Source organism: Typopeltis vanoorti, chromosome 24 (genome assembly GCF_054136105.1).
Source record: "Typopeltis vanoorti isolate ZY-2024b chromosome 24, IOZ_Tvanoo_1.0, whole genome shotgun sequence".
NCBI lineage: Eukaryota > Metazoa > Arthropoda > Arachnida > Uropygi > Thelyphonidae > Typopeltis > Typopeltis vanoorti.
In genome coordinates, this window is record NC_143572.1 from 67,629,870 (window position 1) to 67,649,872 (window position 20,003).

A 20,003-nucleotide genomic window follows, 5' to 3' on the forward strand; every position below is an offset into this window, starting at 1 on the left:
GAATCATTTTATTAATAAGGATCTGTCTTTTGTTCTTCTAGATCAGTGGTTTCCAAACTTTTCGCCGCGAGGGCCACATTGGGTACTTCAGCATTGTTCAGCGGGCCGTAGTAAAAAAAAAAAAAAAAACCTAGAATTAGATCTATGAGTTTTATTGAAAGCAGATAAAACTGATTACAAAGTATGTGAGATTAAATTATCGTATATTAATGACAACGGACACTATCAGCAAATTCTCATATTTTTATCTTAGATTATAATAAAAGCATTAATGTGAATGATGTAACTGTGTTTGTGTTTTTAAAATCTTATTAAACTCAGGTTCAAATTTTGAAGCGCTAATTACAAGTAGCAATTTCAAATGTTTATCCGATAAATTTGTCCTGTATTTTGACTTGATATATTTCATTCGGGAAAAAGTTTGTTCCCAAAAAGATACGTTGTCCCAAAAATAGAGATAAATTTAAAAGCAAATATCTTCAAATTTGTTTGTAAAATTTTGTAAAATTCAATTATTTTTCTTCGTTAGTCCATTTTAACCGACCTTTTACAGTCAGAAAGACCGTAACTTGGATTACGGCTACTTTTTGCTATACGGGAATATATTTTGAACACAATTTTAATTAATGCATTTGAAATCTATCAACACCCTGTTTTTTTTTTTTTTTTGCGATTCTTATTGAAAAATTATAGTCCAATTGGGGGATAAAATCATATCGCGGGCCGTATTTTGGAGACCCCTGCTCCAGATTTTTGAAAACTGACTTTTTGTTCAATCGGATAAATCTGATTATCTGATAAGTAGTGGTATATGGAATTTGACATGATTGTAGTGAACAGCTTAAGCAAAGTTGGTAAGCATGTTATTGGAAGGATAGTTATTTGGGTTTGCACTCTTATTCCTATCTTTCATGAAGAGAAAAGTGCGCCCAGATATCATGTAGCCTTCCACTGAGCCCAACTGCAACAAATAATTAAATTGTTCTGCCATTCGATCATGTAAACTGGTTAGATGTTTTAACCAAAATCCATGTCTTTGCGAGGTGCACTCCAGTTTTTTAATTTTCCGGCTTGAACACTGACCATTTCTTTAGTGATAATGACATTTTGCATTTGTGTTTGTTTCATTACTGATTCTATTTCGTTATTCCATGAGGCATTTTTATTGTGTTCAATAGGGTTATCCCAGATTGACTTCCAAAATTTGAGTGTTTCTTCTTTTCCGGGTGAATGATGGTTTGCATTTGTATTTCTCTGGAGAGACTGGAAGAACTGATGTTGGTTCTGTAAATTGCATATTTTGTACATATTGGTTTATTCTTGCTTCATATCTTTTACTTTTCTGTGCAGTCGCTGTAATTCTTTGTTTTAGCTCTTCGATAACTTCTGCAATTGTTTTGTTTGCCAAATTATATGTGTTATTTTTTTTATGTTATTATTTTTCAGCCGTCCCTCTTTAAAAGTCTTTAAGTTGCTCAGATCAGCTCGAAGTTTGTTGACTTTTCTTTCTAACCGGATTTTCCATGGTGCAGATTGTTTCAACCTCGGCTTTTGCTCTTTCGGTTTGCAACCAAGCTTTACTGAAATGATATAGGCTGTGCTGTATAGGAGCTGATTTGTTTCCTTTATACTGTTGGTTGTGATTGTTTCAATTACAGCATTTGCATCTAAGAGGAGCTTTTTCAGCTTAGATTTTTGTAAAGCTTTTAATGGTGGTAGTCTTATATGGTCAGTTATGTTTTTCATATGTTCCAATATCCCTGACTTCATTTTTTCCAATGCACTTCTGTCAAAGCGTTCTGATGTATGTCGTCAGCTTGATGTTTACTGAATTGAATTCCAAAGTTTGATATAGCTGACTCCTGATAATTTGCTGTTACTGCAGTTGTTGGTTTATTACGTAGCTCTTGCAGCTCAAGTTCAGTAAATATTTTATTACGGAAAATGGAATTCTTTTGGTCCAGAAGTCTTTGTTCTGTTATTGGAAATTCTGGGAAATTTTGTTTCCGAAATAAATGCATACGCTTTCTGAAACCTCGTTTTTCTATGTTGATCTGTAAAAACATTTCATAACTTCTCTTCCCTGATTCTCCAAGGAGAGCTAGGCCCTGTAGTAGCCCATTTGTCACGTGATGCCCAGGATCCCCAATATCTCACACAGTCCTTGATGAGCCGGGCGTCGACTGATCCGGTATGGAAGAATATAAAAGGAAGATCTCTTCTTCCTTTTTACCATTATGATGGGGGATGGAACACTGTTAGTATTGCTCCTCAGTTGAGACCTGTCTGACAAGGGTGGCCCTACTGGCAGCTATGCTACAGCCAAAATAGCTCTCAACATCACTGAAGCACGCAAGCCCCATTGCCACGATAAGGCCCTGTTCCTATGGGGGATTATTATTATTATTATGCACACAATTGAAACACAAGCAAAACAAAATATGCTACCCAAGAAGCTAAAAAGAATCCATCAGGTAGTGTCATAAAATATGGAATTTTCCAACAATCCTTTTTTTTTTCAACACGTGTTTAAGCCTCGCAAATGTTTGATTCTTGCAAATAGATAGTTTCTTTGAAAAAAACTATACCAAGTGCGCCGATAACAATTGGGATGCCTTTGGTCTGTTTAAGCTTCAACTCCAGATCTTGATATTTAGTAAGTTTTTCCATTTCTTTGTTGTTATTGTTGTTATCACTAGGCATTGTGATGACAATAATCCAAACTTGCTGATGTTCAATAATTGTGATTTCAGGTCTAATGTGATCGAAAGACCTATTGGTTTATATTTAAAGTCTTGGGGAATTTTTACAGTTTTTGTCTCGATTTATGCAACCACTTCTTGTTAGACGTATAAAACCCATATTTATTTATTTTGCATATATACCGATGAATTATCTTGCCCACTCGATCATAGCGATATTTATAATTCGTTTGAATTGTCTTGCTACAGGAACCAATTAGATGTTCTACAGTTCATCTTTCTGATCCCATAATCTGCATTTGCTGCTATTATTCTTGTTCTCAGTTTTTTATTTGATTAGATTGCAATGCCTGTTCTGCAGTGGACAAAATAAAGCCTTCTGTTTCTTTCTCAATATATCCATACTGTAACCATTTTCACTTCTTTGTTTTGCTGATTTTTTCTCTCATAGAAACAAGTCATTCAAGGTTGTTTTCAGTGCACAAAGATATTTTGTTTTCAGTTATTTTGCTGTTTCTTCTAGTAATCGAACTTATTTCCTATTGCTTTTAGACGTTCTTGTGAAATGGCTTGTAGTATTTGGTAAGTGCTATAGGGATATACTTTTTAAAACTAATTTCTTCTTTTTCAGCAGTTTGTCTCACGTGCAGTAGACCGTCTATACGAGGGTTGTCAGAATAGTTCTCTGCCTCGCCCATAGATGGCAACACTATCGGCAAGATTTATTTTTTCTACGTTGTTGCATCTATCATAAGCATCGATGTGAAATTGTAAGTGATTCTATCAAGTAGTTGGTTTTATGCAGCTGTCTGAAGCAAAAGTGTTGTGTGTATCCCTTGAAATGGATGAAATTGAGTATCATGTGGTTATAAAATTCTTCTTAAAAAAAGGTATAATTCCAAAAGAAATTTATTCAAAGTTCATAAATGTTTACAAGTACTCTACTCCTTCGTTTTTGACAATTAAGAAATGGGCTGCCGAGTTTAACATGGTCATACCAGCTTTGAAGGTGATCCACATGAAGGACGTCCAAAAAGTGTAGCAACACCAGAAATCATTGATCAATGCACAATATGGTATTGGATGACCGGGGAGTCAAAATGCGTGAAATTGCTGAAAATATAGGCATTTCGAAATAACGTGTGGAATATATTTTGCATGAAGAATTGCAAATGAAAAAGCTTTGAGCAAAATGGGTGCTGTGCTCGCTCACAGCAGATCAAAAACACACTTGCACGAAAATCTCTGAACAGTGCTTGGAGAGGTTTAACAAGAATAAAACTGATTTTGTGCATTGATTTATTACTATGGTTGAGACTTGAATTCTCCATTACACATCAGAATCCAAACAGCAGTCGAAACAGTGGACAGAAAGAAGCCAGTTGTTCAGTGCCAAAGAAGACAAAGTTAATTCCATTAGCAGGAAAGGACATGCCATCGGTGTTTTAGAATGCTAAAGACATTTTGTTTATTAATTATCTTGAGAAGAGTTAAACAATAATCGGGGAATATTACTGTGATCTTTTAACCAGACTAGATGAAAAAATTCGTGAGTAAATACTTGGTTTGCAGAAGAAAAATTTCATCTTTCTTCAGGACAATGCACCTGCCAACAAAAGTGTTTTGGAAATGGGAAAATTAAGGGATCTCCACTATGAATTAGTGGAACATCCACCCTATTCCCCAGATTTGTCTCCCTCTGACTTCTGTCTGTTCCCAAAACTAAAACTCTTTCTCACCGGTCAGCATTTTGGTGAGCAACAAAAGTCTTTGAAAGTTTCTTTCATCAGGAAAATAGCATGAGACAAAATTCTTCACATAGCTCTAAAAGGATGGAAACCTGTTATTATTTTAGAAGATATGTACATTGTAATGTGGTTATCCAGGACCACTTGGGAAAAGTTATGCAGCAAGTGGTCTGATATCCTCATCTATTTGCAAAGAAGAGTTGACTACAAATTGGACGTCGGTCAGTTTTGTATTCTAAAATGCCAAGATGGGGAACTAATACTCAATGATACAGGAGCTGGTGGAAGTAAAGTTTTCTCTATTAGTTGTGAAGAAGCTGAGCGATCTTCACCAAAAATGTACAACATTGATAATCATTTGCTAGTTTTGGAAATTGAATTACCAGCTATTCGTATCATTGGAAGAATTATCGCTAATTATCTATATTCATCAATGGGAAAATTAGACTTTCAAGATTTTATTCAATTTGATAAAGATTCTTTATTTTGGGACATTTATGAACATTATACGTAAACTGCTTGTGTATAGCTGGTGACAAAATAATACACAGAAAGTTTACAGAGGCATGATGCCATTTCCAGACTAACCCAATACCAAATGTATGGAGCTGTCCTTCCTATGGTACTTGATCTTAAGACTCTTTTGTGTGATCAGCTATTTTGATGTAATGTAACCAAGAAACAGTGAGTAGTGAACATTTTCTTTATTGAACTATTTGGAAAATGTTAAGAGTGTGAACTAAATATTGTGAAATATTTTTAGGTAATTACATGCTTCGAATTTTTCTCTGTGAATATACTTGTAAATAATATTTCACCAAAATTAAATATGCATTTGTATACTTAAATGAACAAAGATGTGTGCTGTTGTGTTTTTAACACAAATATAAAAATATCACTACTGTGAAATTAATGCCAGGAATGAAAAAAAGTGCAGAAAACTGATATCCTGTATTTAATTATTTTAGAAAATTGTCTAATGATATCTATTGACATTGTTTGAGTTATCCGTAAACATTTCGTTCACATACTCGAAAACCTGAACTGATAATCTTAAATAGAATGTTAGTGTCATCAGAACACAGAAGGAGCACACATAAACATCAAAAGGAAGGATTTGAGATTTCTCGCCTAAACATATCACTATAGTCTAAAGTTTTAAATATTTGGGCTTTGTAACATTGAAATTAACAACGTATACTACAGAGCTAATATTCATTTGAAATAATAAGAAATAACTATTTATTTGTGCTGAAAAGATGTTTCTAATAAGAAATTGCTAATTGAGAGTTCCAAAACTTGTTTGTCTCATTTCCATTACTTAAACTTACTAATGCTAAGGGAAGAAAATAATAAAATAAAATAAAATTTCAGTTACAGAAGTAGGTTTGAAGCACAATGAATGGAAGGTAGAATTAATAGCCAGAGAAGGACAACCAGTTCATCACAGTTTTGAAAGCAAACATAGTTTGTGTATGCCAATGAAGGAAACATAATAACTAGATTTTGAAAAGCATATTTTGAATTTTTAAAAGTAAAAAAAAAAACAGATTGAAAAAAATATATATATGTATTTATATAGAACCATATCAAAAGTCCGCATCGAGAGATGTGAATTTTTGTGTCACGGGAAAGAGGATATGAGTCATGATTAGACACATTGAGTTTTACACTCACCTAAGCATATCACTATAGTCTAAAGTTTTAAATGTTTGAAACTTTGAAGGAACCTGCCAAATAACGTAATTCTGGGATTTTAATGAATAAAGTACAAAATGAATTAAATAGTGACAATTTTGTTACTATATTAGAATAGAAAAACCAAAAGAAATAGTTAATTATTTTAGAAAATGTGAACATGAAAGAAAAAAAATGTCATTAGCACTACAGACGGCAATCATATAAAGATCAAAAGAGTAGATATGAGTCATGATTAAAGATAACACTATAGTGTAAATTTCTAAATTTCTGGAACTTTATAACAGAAAGTTAACATAAAGTATACTACCAGAGCTAATATTCATTGAAATAATAATAATAATAATAATAATAATAATAATAATAATAATAAATAATTATTTATTTGTGCTAGTAAAAGAAGAAACGTAAGAGATATGAAGAAAAAATAAAATGATAAATCTAAAGTGGGGGGAAAATACGAAGTTTCAGATATCACTGCTCTTATTGATACTCAATTTCTTTTGGATGAACGCTCAAGTTTATTTACAAAAGAAATTTGCATTTCTCATGGAATTATCGTAAGATATGCCTTGACAACAACGCCATATATTTGGAAAGAATTACCTGAAAAAAAATTAAAAAGCAGCTGAATTAAACATAATCATTAGCTGAAACAGGACAATGGTTCACTATCTCTGGATGAAGTAAGAGATTGAATAATAGAATCAATATGCAAATATCAAATATTGCTCACCAAAGGAAGAGAGAAATCAAAAACATTAACGTAGTTAATAGGCAGACCTGTTCTTGATTTAAATGATATTGGTTGCCCAAAACGTGCAAAATACCATGCAATTCTTATAATTGTTATTGGAAACTTAACCAAAGATTTTTTGCTAAGCAACAAGAGTTAACTGCATTTTCAGGATATTTATGGCAAATCGTTCTTTTAGGCCTTGTGTGTGTGCGTTGTTTTGTGTATCCCATAAAGTAAAAAAAAAATGAGCAAACCCAAACCCTTTGGAATTTTTCTTTCTTCGGGAAAATAGCAAAAGAGACAAATCGTGTGAAATATTTCTAGGTAATTATAGGTTATTATTTTCATTGTGAATATACTTGTAAATAATATTTCTGTCAAATAAATGTGTATTTGTAAACTTAAATGAACAATTAAGGTATAGGTGATGTATTCTCCGTATTTAAAAATATTTATTCTGCTTTGAATTTCTAACTAAGATTCGAGTAGTTAATTATTTTAGAAAATGTCAACATCAAAGAAAGAAAGAAAAAAATGTGCGTGTTGTACTGTACTGTTTTGTGTATCTTGTAAAGTAAATAAAAAAAAAAAAAACTCATTTCACTTGTCAGAATCCCATACTCTAACGATCACCCAGAATTATAAAAACAGAAAGTCACATATACCCACAAGAAAAACGCGTTTCCATTTCAACTCTATGATGTCACTTTGAACAGAAACCTCTCCGGTACAATAATCGAGTGCATTTTAATGTTTCTTTTGTGTAGTTTAAACATAGCAATGTTCATTTGAAAACATATAGTTAAAAGGTGGTTTTGGTAATGAAAAAAATACTGTGTGCTTGAGGGTGTGTGGGGATACCAATGATAGCCTGTAAATAATTGTTATGAATGTCTAAATGCTGACGCCATCTCTTGACGCTTAACTAAAAATTCCAATAGCCAAAAACTTTATAATAAGGATGACATTTAATTAGGAAAAAGTAACGGACTTTAAGATCTTAAAATTTTAGACAAATCAAAATATTCAGATGCGTTATGTTTATGGGAAAGAAACATAATCAAAGATTTTGTGCTTATATCCATTCTCAAAAAATATATGTAGTTTTTTTAAAAAATTAAAATGTAAGCCTTAATTTTACTACAGTAACAAATTTCCACGATCACAAAGAAATAAACTTTCGCATGAATGTCACATTGTAGAAAAGCACGTGAATGTCACTTCCGTAGCCAAGGAAAAGCACGTGAATGTCACTTCCGTAACCAAGGAAAAGCACCATGGGATATCATCCCCTTTGAACAACAGCGCAAATTTAACAATAAGATTAAGGAACAAAATATACAGTGTATTTTTCACTTTATTTAAGTTCTGTATGATAGATTCAGAAAATACAATATTATTAATATTTCAGTCAAATAAAATGTGTAAACTTAAATGAACAACTTGGTGTCGTTGTTGTGTTATGCAAATTTAAGTAGGACCACATGTATTGTTTGAAATCACAGAAAATTCACACACAATTTATTTATTTTATTTTTTTATTTTTTGCTCAGATATTCTCCTTAGACTTTATAATTACAGATAATATTTAATTAGAAAAGTAATGAATTTTAACATCTTAAAAATTTAGAAAAATCAAAATATTCGAATCAGTTATGTATATGGAAACAAAAAGTGTGTGTGTGTGTGCGTGTGCGTGTGCGCGTGCGTGCGTACTCGTGTGTGTGTGTGTGTGCTCGAGGAGAGTTCGGGGACACCGTTAATACCCAGTAATTAATTATTTAGAAAACGTCTAAAGGCTGACGCCATCTCTTGACACTGAACATGACGTCAATGACAGATGGGGCCCCCAGCGAAATTCCAAGGATTCCATACTCGATCTTATCTCTAAACATCACCCACAATAGCTTACGCTAACCAAAACACTCAACATGATTTCACTGACAGATGGGTCCCCCAGGGAAATTCGAAACATTCCATACTCTATCTTATCTCTAACCATCACCCACAATTCCTTACGCAAACCATTCACTTTATCTACATCTCATAACAACCCACACCCATGACACTGACATTGTTTCCCCCATTTACCCCTATTTGGTTTAAAGTGTCCCACCAATCACGGCACGAATCCTTATCCACTAATATAACTTCCTTTTCTCCTTCAACTCAATGACGTCACTTATTTACAACTAACAAATTATGTCACTTATCTACATCTGATAACAACACACACACCCAGGAAACTGATGTCGCTTCCCCCATTTATCCCACCCCTATTTGGTTTATAGTGTCCCACCAATTATGCACGAATCCTCATCTTATCTTGATCTGCTTCATAATGTCCGACCAATGACAGAACGGATCCTGCTCACACCCACAACATTTACCCTACCCCTATTTGGTTCAGACTGTACAACCAATGACGCGACAGTAGGGAATGCTTGGAATTTCCCTGGTAACAGCTGGCAGTGACGTCATGTTTCCGCTGTCATTTCCTCCCACTATTTATCCTACCCCTATTTGCTCACTAGTGACCGGTATACTGCTGTCACAAAATTTTCCACAATTTCTTCAGTTTGTGTAGATTTCAGATGATTAAACAAAAATAATGCTTTTTCTTGAATCACCATTTGAGCTAAAGGCATATGACGTTGTGACATGTCATCTATCCACAAACTTAATATTTATTCCATTTGTTCTAAAATTGGACTCCTTAATTGAGTTAATAATGCTGCTGTGACATCTGTGACATCTGAGCAGACTTTTATTTTCTCCGATTGACTAGGTATGATTGTTAAAGTTGACTGCTCTAATCCTAAAGATTGTGTTAACTGTACTTGAATCAAAGTTGAAGAATATATATATATATATATATTTAAATATATATATATATATATATATATATATATATTTATCATATTTATTTGACATATTTATATATTTATATAAATATAAATTTGACATATTTATAATTAATTATATTTTTCCGTAAGTTACATGTATTAACACACACTTCTCTTCATTTAAAAGTTTGGACCCTTCTTCATTCATATACAAGATGTCAGAAAGGATGGATAGCTGGAACCCACCTGAATCATGGAAGAGAATAACTTGTATCATGATGATTCGTGCCCGCCATCAAAATAAGGATATTACGACAGCTGCCCAATGCTCCCTGAATACAGTAAAAACAATCAGGCATGAACTAGAGACTTGCAATGGTGACTACGAGGATGTAGCAAGAAGAAAGATCCCTAGCAGACGATCTGATTGCGTTCGTACAGCAGAATTCCTCGCAAATCTGCAGGAACAGGTGTTGAAGAACCCTGGCATTGGAATTCGGGCTTTGTTCGTGGAGTTGCTAACTGTAGTCAAGCCCTGGATAACAAGGGTAGGCAATGGTAGGCCGTATGTATGGCAGCAGGATTCGGCCCCTTGCCACACCTCTGGGAAAAGTCAAAAATGGTTGTCTGAAAATTTCTACGACTTCACCAGTCCAAATGTTTGGCCTCCAAACTCCCCAGACCTTAACCCCATGGATTATTTTGTATGGGGCGCAGTTGAAAAAGACACCAATCGCACTTCCAGTAATACAAAATGTTAATGGATAAAATTAAAACAGCTTTTGCGGCCCTTCCCAGGGAGACTGTAGCATCAGCTTGTTCGAGGTTCCGAAGCAGAATTGAAGCTGTGATCGATGCTAATGGTGGTTATTTTGAGTAAATCTTGTTGATAGTATTGTAATTAACTCTGCCTGTAATGTTTTTTTGTCAATTCATTAAATTTAATAGATACAAAGAAGATTTTCTTTTTCCTTACGAAACTGTCAAATTTATCCCGAACACCCTGTATATATATATATATATATATATATATATATATCCTGTTCTCTTGGTTCCTTTTAATTACTTTTTATTGTTTCAGTAAATACTGCTTTGTGAAAATTTCAATTTTCCATCAACGGACAAAATATCTCGCTCTATCTTTCAAGAGAGTTAAGTAGAAAATTGACGACAATTTCCATTTGAACAAATGAAGATGGCATTTTTTTGGGGACTGCAGTGATGCTGCAGGGTATTTTGAAAATATTTTTTGATATTCCTGTATTGAATAGCATCTGAGTAAGATTTACCTTTCCCTCCCCGTTAATTAACACCCCAACCGGCCATGACGTCTATAGATGTCCAGCTTAATCTGGATACGATTCTGTACCACCCATTGAATAACATGGATGAGAAGTGCAATTTGCTCTCACTATTTCATCCACCTCGGCCGGTTTAAATCAGTAAACCAAATTTGAAGATCTGGTCGTTCGTCAGACCCGTATCCGTTAGTTTTATGCAACGCTTTCTCAGATCAGCAGTTTTCGACGATATCCTTTGGCTGGAAAGCTCAGGGTTCGAATCCCGTGTAGGGCGCACATAACTATTTTTCAGCTCTTTTCAAATGAAGATGAATTATTTGGTCTCATACGGGGGTGGCAGGTTTTTTTTATTAAAACACAGGTTTTTTATCCAACAAATCGGCCATTACAGCACATGCAACTAACAGACATTACACACTGGCCTCAACATGCCTGAGTTGCTTCGGCGTAAATCGATATCAACCAATGAAATGAGATTACTTGTTTTTTTCTTTTTGTCATTGTCAAATTTTGTACGTATAAATGATAGCAAAATAAAATAATATCAACTACTGTAAAGCAGAATCCTTTGTTCAAATTCACATAAATTTTCACAAACGTATGTTTTTATTATTATTATTATTATTATTATTATTATTATTATCTGAATATCTAAACTAAAATAGTAAGCCTTAAATTACTTTTCTGAAAATTTTCAGATTTGAAAATTAAATTAAAACCATCAACTGATCTCACTTAATTCACTATGAAGGAATAAAAGCACCGCCATTTCCTGGTTTCCAATACAAACGCTATATTAATTGTCTGAAATAGTGTAGGTTCTACTTTAGATTTACTTGAGTTTACGGGACGAAAAAGTTGAGTTTCGGGTGAAAAAAACGCTCGCCTGCATTAGAGATCAACTATCTCGGAAACCGGTAGAAGAAAAAAAAATATTCCTCTAGTCCTTGACTAGAACTGAACTGAAGTCTTTCTTCAGGCAGCTTAGCGCTATGGATGATGATTCACTGAGATACGCAGGCTCTCTAAAAAGTAAGGTATTATTTTTTATTATAAGTATGATTAAACTGAAGGAGTAAGTTTAGGGAAAGCAGAACAATTTTAAGAGAAAAACTTGCATTTTAACAACTTACATACTGTTTTTTTCAAGATGGATGCTTCTGAAGTGCAATCGATATTGTGTTAACTGTACTTGAATCACAGTTGAAGAATAAATTGTCGTAATCAGTTTAACCACAGCGTTAAACTGATTGCGACCGCAGGGTTTATTTCCCTCATTGGCGTTTTTCTTTCTTCTCGTTTACTTACAACGATATCCTTCGTCAGCTCCAATTCAGGGAGTCACTTCAGAGACGGTAAACATAATTTTGTCAAAACGGATGAAAAATGAGGGGAAGGGATGCATTTCGAAGAAACTCTCTCTTTCTCTCTCTCTTAAACGTGATAAAAGGTTCCGTAAGAAACAAATTTGTGTTAGATTTCTTGTCCAAATTGATGTACGCATTCGTTTCGTTGTTGTTCTGTTCATTGCAGTTCGCTTCCGGTTTACCTGATTAGAATGAATTTCTTTTTGTAGATCACAAATATTGTCATAAACAGCTACATTCCATTCTAAATTTAGTCATTTGGAGGGTGCGACCCCCGTAAAGTGCTGGAGAAGCCCTCAATGGTATACAACGTTTTTCCTTTCTTCCATTTCGGTTGAAATTCAGATTCGTGCATGAACAAATTAATAAAATAATTAACTACAAAATTAAGGCAATATCTTTGTTGCTTTTGAACTCTTTTTAAAAAATGTTGTAGCTTTTCTACAATGTGTTTAAATTTAAAGCACTCCTATTAACAACAATCTGTAGAGAGAACCACAACACGAAATTCTCTCAAGTGGGTATTTCGTTAATGAAACCAGATTACGAGATCAGCTATCCACATCTCGTTTTCCGTTAGCATATTTGGAGCAATCGCTATGAGATAAAAGAGAGCAGACTGGACAACAAAAATAGTTCAAGAATGACTGTTAGGTTTAAAATGGCGCTGAGAGCGAGAAAATATAGTCAATTTTGCATACACGTGAGTCCCAATGCGGTATAAACAAAGGAACGAAACTGACTCCACACATTAGATACAAAGAAGCAGCTTGCTGCTTGTTCCCTCTACGTGATTTGTTTCTGCACCACATTATTTTATGTGATCGAAATAAACTTCAGCGAATGGCTTTGTTTATCATTCACTCATAATCATTTTACAATCAAAGAAATTCCGGTTCATATTAAGATAATTTTCTACGGATCACAGGGCCATATTTCCACTATCAATCATTTATAAACATTTCTTTCCTTTTTTTATTGCTACATTCTCTTTCCCGTTTGACTGCATTTTGTCTACCGATTCTTTCTACAAATGTCTTTGAATGAGGTATTTTACCTTGTAACACTCTGTATTATTATTATTTCTTGTTTAACTTACAATTTTTTCTCAGATACAAAATCGTAGTTAAATTAACCCAAAAATATTTGATTCAGACAGTATGAAGAAGAACGAAATTAATCTTTTTACTGTTAATATGCTCAATAGTCCGAACTCGACAATTTTTATTACTTTCGTGAACATTCCAAAACTATGCAGTGGGTCAAAAACTCATGCAGATGGAATAACAAGGGATTATCGACAGCTCGATGAAGATGCAGGGCAACCAATATATATATACATATATATATTATTTATTTATTTATTTATTTATTATTTTTTTTATTTTATTTCTGACAACAACTAGCCATCATGCAGAGCACCTCCCATCCATGGTAAACCAAATGATAGAGAAATTAGCAAGAACTATTCATTTCTTCATTCACATTAACAAGAAGTTCTGGAATAGTTTCTGGGGTATTCTGGATGGAAATATTGAGCAAGAGATAAAAATTCGGGTTCAATTGCAAAAATTCTTTAGATCATTTTATGGGTTTAAAGAACAACGAAAGGTTATGTAATTTTATGTTTATCGATTCCAGAATAACGAAACACAACAAGCATTTTGTATGTGATTAATGAACTAGCTATAGGTATAATGTTATTGAACATGGACTAGGTTTCAACTTATACCTCGTTTATTCAAGTATTCGAGCTGAAGGTTTATTTCTGCGTGAAAAGTAAAAGTAGTTTATTTTAGACGTCAACAGAAGACCCACTTCGAAATATTAATCAGAACCTTTCATGAGGAAAGTCACTTTCCTCGTGAATCGGAGAAAAAGGAGTTTCGAATTAATTCAACTAGAAAACTCTCGAAATATTTTTGTGTTAAACATTTTTTTCGCGCCCATCGAGTAGTGGAGTTTTGATTTAGTGGTTTAGCAATCTTTAAACATTTGCAAGAATACACTGATGCTGTTACCTTTGTTAAAGACTCGATGTCATTAGTCGAAAAGGATGCTGGGAAAATTTCTTTTCGTTTCTAATGGGGGGGGGGGTTGGTATGAATGACAAAAAGCCTTTCAGACATTTCCGATTGTGGATAATGTAAATAAAATAATATTTGCATATTTTAATCGCGGATTGGCTAAGGATTACTACTAGCAATCTCATTCATTTAAAAAAAAAAGGTTAATTCGCTTTAATTTTTTAACATTCCGTAAACCCTGCTTTAGAGCTGAGCTCGGAACTTTTTAAAACCACTTCAGCACTCCGATAGGCGGGGTTGTGTTCTTACGCTGGGAGGGTGAAATTCATCTCTCATCTACAATTAATCAATGACATCCGAGCCAAAACGAGGATTCTAATCCGAAGCCAGCAAGTGGATCAGAAAAATCAACTAAGACACAAATTGAATTTTTCGATTGAGTTTTCAGTCTTGTGTTGATGAGTTTCTAAATGGACTCTCTCATAATCTCCTTGTGACACATTTAACGGCATCTATGAGATTTTTATTCTAATAAGTTTATGAAAAAGGTTTCAATATTCAATGCTCTAATGTTCATGTAATTGCAAGAGGGATACTTTATTCCAATATTAAAACTATATTTTAGAAGGCTCTTTCCTAGTTAACCTCAGAAAAACTATGAAGAGATATTCACGTTCTCCTCATGCTAGGTTTACAAAAACCGTTCATACTGAAATGAATCCTTCTTCTAGACTTTCTTCATTTGATTTCATCAAAACTCATCCACAATTTCATCTATCATTCAATGATGTATTCATTCTAACAAAGAATTGCATTTCAGTAGAAAAAACTGATCTGAACAATATCTTTTTGTTTGCATAACAATCATTAAGTTAAATTTAGATGTCTCAGATGGGGATAATATCTTATTGTTGTCAACTCTCTTTTCCAGATGACGTCACAATTACCATCTTTGTGTAAGATGGCTGGGTAAAGGCAATAGCCGAGCCTCAGTTAAAACTTCATTGGCTACAGCATTGCCATTTGTTACCCTGGAGGTCCTAAAAAGGAACTTTTTATTCTCGGTATTCAGATCTCAAGGGTGCTGTGCTTATAGTCCTTATAAGGACTGGCTTAAAGGAGCGAAGCAAAAAAGATTTTCTTCTTCCCCGTTATCTGTAGAGGACAGTGTAGGGATAAGATGTTATTGGGCTATTAAAGCTCTGATCATGGCAGGAGGATTGCCAATAATCTTTTATGAGTAGTTCTACCATGGGAAATAACTCTTTTGGGATTATTTCCCATGAAGGCAATGTGCTTTTATGAAAGCCATGTTATAATTTCAGTGATGTACTAAGAACCTTTACGGAAATTAAGACCGGAGAAACTTTTACGATCATTAAAAGAAGCAAAAAGCACGCGTGAAGAGGAGCGGCTTGGTTGAGATCGAATTCCCGTCGAAGCTTGATCATTGTGCAGATTACTCACAGAAGTTGCGGAATTTAGGATGCGAGTTTTGACCATTGGTTCTATGCTTATTTTTCTACCTCCCTGATCGAAAATCGTGTTCTACACCTTGACGAATTCTTTTGAGTTCTCGTTGATTTATGTTGATTTATGGATACAAGATTTTAAAGTTTTCATGAAGTAGTTTAGCCATGGGTAAATATTTACCAATGTCTTGCAGTCATTTTTGATTTCTCGTAACAAAGCCTTTTTTGTAATTTGCAAGGCGATATTCTCATGCTGACATTTCTTCTAAGTGTTCTAACTTGTTGGTAGAAAACTTGAGATTATGTACACTTGAATTGAAAAATTGCTGCGACGAAAACTTGCAGTGAAGCAGAAATATTCTTTCTGTACCATCGCTAGTTGTAGTTTTATTATATATATATATATATATATATATATATATATATATATATACAGGGTGTTCGGGATAAATTTGACATATTTATAATTAATTATATTTTTCCGTAAGTTACATGTATTAACACACACTTCTCTTCATTTAAAAGTTTGGACCCTTCTTCATTCATATACAAGATGTCAGAAAGGATGGATAGCTGGAACCCACCTGAATCATGGAAGAGAATAACTTGTATCATGATGATTCGTGCCCGCCATCAAAATAAGGATATTACGACTGCTGCCCAATGCTCCCTGAATACAGTAAAAACAATCAGGCATGAACTAGAGACTTGCAATGGTGACTACGAGGATGTAGCAAGAAGAAAGATCCCTAGCAGACGATCTGATTGCGTTCGTACAGCAGAATTCCTCGCAAATCTGCAGGAACAGGTGTTGAAGAACCCTGGCATTGGAATTCGGGCTTTGTTCGTGGAGTTGCTAACTGTAGTCAAGCCCTGGATAACAAGGGTAGCCAATGGTAGGCCGTATGTATGGCAGCAGGATTCGGCCCCTTGCCACACCTCTGGGAAAAGTCAAAAATGGTTGTCTGAAAATTTCTACGACTTCACCAGTCCAAATGTTTGGCCTCCAAACTCCCCAGACCTTAACCCCATGGATTATTTTGTATGGGGCGCAGTTGAAAAAGACACCAATCGCACTTCCAGTAATACAAAAGCCCAGTTAATGGATAAAATTAAAACAGTTTTTGCGGCCCTTCCCAGGGAGACTGTAGCATCAGCTTGTTCGAGGTTCCGAAGCAGAATTGAAGCTGTGATCGATGCTAATGGTGGTTATTTTGAGTAAATCTTGTTGATAGTATTGTGATTAACTCTGCCTGTAATGTTTTTTTGTCAATTCATTAAATTTAATAGATACAAAGAAGATTTTCTTTTTCCTTACGAAACTGTCAAATTTATCCCGAACACCCTGTATATATTATCATTATATATATATATATAGATAGATATATTATCAGAGCAACACACACATACACTTTTTTTCTTTTTCCTCGTGAAACGCAATAAGGGTCAAAGTGTCAAAGTATAATACGTCAAATAATACGTCAAAGCTTTATCCTACACGTGCAAGAAGCACAGAGTGCAAAGTCGAACGAAACAGTGCATGTTTTTCTTAACGATGAGGTGGAATTTGAAACAACAAATACACTTAGGACTACTGATGTACAAGATAAGCAAGATAAGACTACTCTGAAGCAAACTTCAGCATTTTCATCATAAAGTCTTAAGTGTATTTGTGGGTTTAGCACTAAATTATCGAGTAAAACCTCTACTATTGATGGGACATTACACTTAGTGCTGCACGCAAATGTAGTAGAACTCACCTCGAATTAAAAATCATTTCTCTCATTTCTGCTCCACCAAAGAAGTGCATTCTAAAAACTATAATTTTTCCGTCTTCTTCTATAATACTTGAAATGCGGTGTGTCGGTGTTAACTGATTTGATCTTTGATTTGTAAGCAAGTTTTCAGTTTTTGCTGCACTCTTGCTGAAAAAGAAGTAACACTTTTGTACTCCAGTCTTCCTGCTTAGTATGAGTAGAAAATATCCCATTTCTATGAGGAAGAAAGCTTTCGAAGCGACTAACAGAAATTATTTAAAGAACAATAACAAAAAAGAAAAAAAGTGAAAAAGAAAACAGAAAAAAATAAACATGAAAGTTGATGCTGAGAATAAATAATATTCTGTAATTCAATTCTTTCTGGCAGATATAAAATTCCCGAAGATGGATGACCAGAAAATTATAAAGAAATAAATCAGTATGAAAAGTTTTAATTTGCCTGTGTTAATAGTTTGCTTGTATTCCATCAATTTTTTAGAAGAACATTTAGCACACCTAGACTTCAAAGAGAGAGTTTCTAAAAATTTGAAGCATTTCTTTCTTAGATCTTTAATTATTGGCAGATTTTTTTTTTGATGGTGGAGGGGGGGGGGGGGAATAGGATTCATAAAAAAAAATTCAGATATTCTTTCTTGTGTTTCATTAGGTTTTTTCAGGGTTCCTGTTCGTCTGTTACCAAAAATTGCATCTCTTTCCTTTTTTCCCAGGCTATCAAATAATAAAAGCATATCAAACTGATATGCAATTTGATATCCTTTTATAAATGTAAACACGCTGCTGTTAATAGCACACCATGTTAGAAAGCACTTGCCATTTTAAGAGATAATATTAAGAAAAATCCCCACATGAAATAAACAATTTGGAATACATATAACGTATTTGTCAAATATTGTTTAAATAGCGCGAAAAGTGCTATTGAGTCCTACTAGATGGCGCAACTTCCAATTCAACGAAAGGTAATGGTTTTGGTCAGCGAAAGATAACAGTAGCTCATAAAATATTTGAATCAAGGTTTTTTAATGTGTTTAAATAAAAATGTCTGGAATTTGCAATAATTAAACCTTTTACACATTTAAATAATCTTCTCTTATTATATATCAAAGCAGGTTTTCGATACTCGAAAGGCGAAATAGAAAAGTTAATATAGCCGGGAGGTGTGGTGGTCTCTTGTAATCCAGCTGCTTGGAGGCTTGAACTGGAGGATGGTTTGAGGACTGGAGTTCTGTTTCGCAATGTTCCTGTGTCGATCGGATGTCCGCAGTATGTACGGCGTTAATATGGTGACTTCGAGGGAGCTCAGAGTTACCAGGTTAATTAAATAGAAGCGAACCGGCCCAGGGCGGAAACGCAGCAGGCAAAAGCTTCTGCGTCGTGCAGTAGTGGGATCGCGTCTGTGAACAGGCGTTGAGTAACAGCCAGTTCAATACACTCAGACCCAGTTCTTTTTTAAATTTTTCATATTCTTTTTATGCTTGTGTTTTTAGTAATCATCAGATATTAAATAGCAATTATGAACACTAAAAAAATCTGATCGTGTGTAATTAGTAATAAAATTCAATTTATATCTAATGTTAATAACACGCTATCATTAAAACAAGCACGATAATAAATATTTTGGAAATCTGATGTTTTGTTGGCAGCATATCCCTCTTATAAGTGAAATATTTTATGTAGTTTTCATATGACTGATGAAGTTTAGCTTAAATGCCGTCTGCTTATATATGATGAGTTTTATCTGCTGACGTATTCTGAGAAAGTATGTCATAATTGAATAAAACTGACTTCGTACATTGCAACATCATCACAGGATTAACAAATTGTATAATGCATAATAAACTAATTTGCATTTACTTTAAAAAGCAAGGAGAACATTATGTAATCTCGATCAATAAATTGCTGATTAAAATAAAAAAAATGCATGAGCAGTAAGTTCTGCTTTACGTAACAAAACTGCCACAGAAACCTTTGAGGAATTCAGATTTGCTCTCTTAAAAAATAAAAAAGTAATTAAAAAAACGAATTCAATCATGGCATTAGGTTTCCATGAATTAAAACGTATCGTGGCGTCAACCGATGCTGCACAGCCTACAGACGGACATCAATGATCAAAAGTAATTTAAAAAATTGATGGGATCAAGGAATTTGTCCATGCGAAAAAACAAACAAATGACAATCTATATTTCAATTGATTTATTTTGGATTATATCAAAGCATTTTAAACAAGATTTGACAGGCGATGGTCTACAGCAGAAACTCTGATTTGTGTTTGAGAATTTGCGGTCAATAGCGGAAGTAATGCTATTCCACACCTTCCTTGCTTACCAT

General features: G+C 34.1%; 1 non-coding gene across 1 annotated transcript; it reads left to right on the top strand.

Annotated features, from left to right (window-relative positions):
• Positions 1-18,824: 18,824 nt before the first annotated feature.
• LOC150093372 (signal recognition particle RNA) lies at positions 18,825-19,123 on the top strand. Its single transcript, XR_016550466.1, has one exon.
• The last annotated feature ends 880 nt before the right edge of the window (positions 19,124-20,003 follow it).